This window comes from Vombatus ursinus, unplaced genomic scaffold (assembly GCF_900497805.2).
Source record: "Vombatus ursinus unplaced genomic scaffold, bare-nosed wombat genome assembly UNPS02014777.1, whole genome shotgun sequence".
In the NCBI taxonomy this organism is placed as follows: domain Eukaryota; kingdom Metazoa; phylum Chordata; class Mammalia; order Diprotodontia; family Vombatidae; genus Vombatus; species Vombatus ursinus.
In genome coordinates this window covers 1,128,009-1,132,610 of record NW_020954555.1, presented here as the reverse complement: position 1 = coordinate 1,132,610, position 4,602 = coordinate 1,128,009, and the positions used below count along the sequence as shown (strand labels likewise).

The following is a 4,602-nucleotide window of genomic DNA, read 5'->3' as shown; positions in this document are numbered from 1 at the left end:
ACACAGAATGTCATAGATGGAAGGGGGCTTAGAACATGGAAGGTCAGGTCTGGAAGGGGGCTTAGAACATGGAAGGTCAGAGCTGGGAGGGGGCTTAAAGTGAAATGATAGAGCTAGGAAGGAATCTTATGAGGCAACTAGGTGGTACGGTGGATAGAATGCTGGACCTGGAATCAGGAAGACGTCGTGTTCACATCCTGCCTCAGATGCTTACTAACTCTATTGCCCTGCATAAGTCACCTAAGCTGTGTCTGCCTCAGCCTCCTTATCTGTAAGATGGGGATAATAAGAGCACTTACTTCCCAGGGTTATTGCCAGAATCAGATATTTATAAAGAGCTTTGCAAACATTAAAATGCTATATAAATACCAGCTCTCTTAGACATAACGTATGATCTGGGAAACACTTTAGAACATTGACCATTGGAGCTGGAAAGGATCCTACAATTGACATAAAAAGAGTTAAGAGAGTTGCTAGAACTTAGAATATCAGAGTGGAAGGAACCTTGAACTCAGCCCAGTGATGGGACCTTAGAACACAGAATGTTGAAGTTGAAAAGGGCTTTAGAATGGAGGATATTAGTGGCTCCCTACTGCCTCCAGGATCAAATACGAAATGCTTTGTTTGGCATCCAAAGCCCTTCCTAACCTAGCCCCCTCCTGCCTTTCAGCCTTCTTACACCTTTATCTTCAACAGATACTCTTTGATCCAATGACATTGGCTTCCTGGCTATTTCATGAACAAGACACTCCATCTCTCAGCTCTGGGCATTTTCTTTGGCTGTGCCCCATGCCTGGAATCCTCTCCCTCCTTCATTCTGACTACTGATCTCCCTGGCTTCCGTAAATCCCATCTTCTATGGGAAGCCTTCCCCAACCTCTCTTAATTCTAATGCCTTCCCTCTGTTAATTATTTCCTATTTATCCTATATATAGCTTGTTTTGCATGTATTTGTTTGCATGTTGTCCCCCCCCCCATTACATTGTAAGTCCTTGAGGGCAGGGACTGTCTTTTGCTTCTTTTTGTATCCCTAGTACTTAGCACAGTGCTGGGCACATAGTAGGCTCTTCATAAATGTTTATTGGACTGAATTGAATTAAATTGAAAGATCAACTAACCCAAATCCCTCATTTTACAGATGAAGAGAGTGACTTGCAAGTGAGAGGGGATGTGATCCACAAGACAGGAATTAGTGCCCAGCTGGGGTCCATATCCACAGTCTTCTTTTCACTTCTCTCTCTGTCTCTGTGTCTATCTGTCTGTGTCTCTCTCTGTCTCTGTCTGTCTGTCTGTCTCTCTCTCCCTGTCTCTCTCTCTCTCTCCCTGTCTATCTCTCTCTCTCTCTCTCTCTCTCTCTCCCTGTCTCTCTCTCTCTCTCCCTCTCCCTCCCTCTCTCTCTCTCCCTGTCTCTCTCCCTGTCTCTCTCTCCCCCCCCCCCCCCCCCTCTCTCTCTCACTCTCCCTGTCTCTCTCTCTCTCTCATCCTTCAGGGGTGGAAAGATACTCCTCATTTTTCAGAATACTCATAGCTGCTAAGTAAGCACTAGATCCCATGGCCTCTGATGTCTTTCTGAGCTCTCAAATGTTTTGATCCTATGACTGGAAGGACAGAAGAATGAATCCCATTGCTATTCCAGGAGCCATGAAGTCCTGACACTGTACTAGGCACTTGGGACACAAAAACAAAAATAAAATAGTACCTGCCCTCAAGGAGCTTATATTCTACAGAAATAAAATAAATATATACAAAATATATAACACATACCATATATTACATCTTTTAGACATATACACTTCTCTGTACATATTTTTTAGTCCTCTACAGAACATTACATTCCTTGGGAGGTAATGTAGCCAAATGGATAGAAAGATGGCCTTGAAGCCGGGAAGACCTGGGTTCAAGTCTCGCCTCTGACCCATCATGGCTGTGACCCTTACCCTCTCTGTGCTCTATGCAATTCTCTGGGACTATAAGTTGCATAGAAGATGCCAACCTGCATTGGTAGAAGGAGTTTCCTCCCCTGGGGGTTCCCTATAGCAATGAAATCATAGGTTCAGTCCCTATCCTGTTTTCTCACAGCATAGTGGATCCAGACCTGGCCTTGTAGTCCAGAAGTCCTGGATGTGAATCCCACCTGAGCCATGAACGTGGACTGAGTAAGTCACTTAACATCTCTGTTCCCCAGAAAACTCTCAAGCCTGTTGCAAATCAGTAGGAGTAGAAGTAATTCTTACACTGGGAGCTCCTTAAGCGATAAAATCACACATCCAGTCCAAAAAATGCAAAATATATGATCCCTAGGAGAGTGACTCCTACCAGCCATGGCGAGAACTAGGCAGGAAGCCCTTTCCTATCCCCCAGTGGGCTTCTGATCCAGCACATGGGGATCACGTCCGGGGGTCACATCCAGGCCACGTGGGCCCTACCCAGTACCAGCTGCCCTGAACACAGGAATGCCAGAAAATGGATTCAATGACCCATACATTTGATCCTCTGATCAGCATGGACTTTCCAAAGAGCATGACACAGAAGCAGGTGACTAATACCCCTGATGTGTGGGAGAAACAGTGACCCTCCTTCTTGAGGGGAGGGTACAGTGGGGTAAGGTGAGGGAGGGGATCCTTATGAAGAAGAAGAAAGGAAGATGAGCCACACACATGCACATGAATAAGGCCAAAAATGTGTCTTGACCGAGAAAACATTTAAACTGGCAAAACCCAGCAGTTTGGTGGAGCCCAGAAGGAAGACACGATAGTGTGGGTTTCATCTCAACTCTGTCAAGTGCAAGGTGTGGAACCTTGGGGAACAGTCCTGGATTAGGAGTCAGGATCATAGTAACACCTAATTCTGGAGAGCAGTAAGGCTCCCAACCCCATAACCACCCTGCAAGGTGAGTGGCACAGGTATTATTCTTCCCGTTTTAAAAATGAGGATACTGAGGCAGGGAAAGGTGAAGTGGCTTACCCATGATCACACTGCTGGTCAATGTCAGGATTTGAACCTGGGTCTCTTGACTCCAAGGCTAACACTTGTTCTGTTTCACCATGTTACCAGATCCCTGGGTTCTAGCTGAAGCTCTGCTACTGACTTGCCTTGGACAACTTACTTCATTTCTCTGGGCTTCAGGTTCTTTATCTACAAAATGAAGAGAACAGGTGAGATGGATAGTAAGGCCCTCTCTGCTCTGACATTCCATGTTCTAAAAGCCCTCCCAGCTCTGACATTCCACGTTCTAAGGCTCTTCCTACCTTGGATATTCTCTGTTCTAAGGCCCCTTCTGTTCTGATATTCTATGTTCTAAGATCCCTTTGAGTTCTAACATTGAATAGTCTAATAGTCTCTTCCAGGCTTAATATCTGATCTGTTCTTCATTTTAAAGATGAGGAAACTGAGGCACAGACAGGGAAATGACTTGCCTAAGGTCCCAGGTGAGGTCTCTTGCCCCTTACCCTGTGTTCCTTACACTATACCGTGCTTCTACTTGTCGAGGTCTTTGGAGTCAGGAAGTTAAGGGATGAATCAATGTGGCCTGGAAGAGGTTGCCTCGGTTGGTCCTAATCTCTCTAACCTTCACTGGAGGGGTTCCAGATGAGATTAAATGAGTGTTTGTTACTTGTGATGCAGAGGGGATTTCTGCTCAGTTACACAGTTTTGTTCTGTTTTTGTTTTTTGTGAAGCAATAGGGGTTAAGTGACTTGCCCAGGGTCACACAGCTAATTAGTATCATGTGTCTGAGGTCAGATTTGCCCTCAGGTTCCCCTGACTCCAGGGTGGGTTCTCTATACACTGCACCACCTAGCTGCCTCTCAGTTACATGTTTCATGACACACTCTGAAGTCTCTTCCAACTCTGAAATTCATAGTATTCTACGACTACAGGCTGATTGATGTCCCATGATGCCAGATCTAGTCTGACTGCGGAGCCCATCTGGGCCAAGAGTTCTTAACTTGGACCCTCAAAGATTGAAATAAAGATATATGCAAGTTCCCATCCATGAAGTTGGATTTTTTTTTAAAGAAGTACATTTTTATTTCAATATAATTGATTTCCTTTGTAATCCTATGTATATTATTTTATGCATTTAAAAGACAGGTAACCATAGGCTCTTCCAGTTGCTAAAGGGGTCTAGGAAACACACACAAAAGGTTTAGGACCTCTCATCTAGCTCACTCTTTTCTTTTTACAGATAAGGAAACTGAGGCACAGAGCAATTAAGTGATTTGCCCTGGGTCACCTAGATAGGAAATATTCGAGGTGGAATATAAATCCAGGTCTTCTCGACTCTAACACTTTACCCAGAATGCCATGACTGGTCCCCAGACTTGTGTTCATGAGGGCATGGGTAGAATTAACCCACTGAGCCCAGCTGCCAAGGAGGTGGGTCACACAACCAGTTTGTGGTCCAGGTGAGCAGGGCATCTGATTTCCAAGTAAAATCCAGCCGCTGAATGGTACCCGGACAGCCTGTCCTTGTTTACGGCCCCCATCCCCTGAGAACAGCGATTGCTCAGTCTGGCATGTGATAAGGCTGCTGCTTTGCGGGGAGGAAACTCAACTCTCCCGAAATCCACTCCCCACCCTCCTCCCTTCCCTCCTTCCCCC

General features: G+C 45.5%; 1 long non-coding RNA gene across 1 annotated transcript in view; it reads right to left on the bottom strand.

The window, feature by feature from the left end:
* LOC114045107 overlaps positions 1-3,125 on the bottom strand; it is a 29,984-nt gene extending 26,859 nt beyond the window's left edge. The window contains exon 1 of the long non-coding RNA XR_003569342.1: positions 2,965-3,125. This is a non-coding gene — a long non-coding RNA (uncharacterized LOC114045107). The remainder of the gene's footprint in view (positions 1-2,964) is intronic.
* Positions 3,126-4,602: the final 1,477 nt, after the last annotated feature.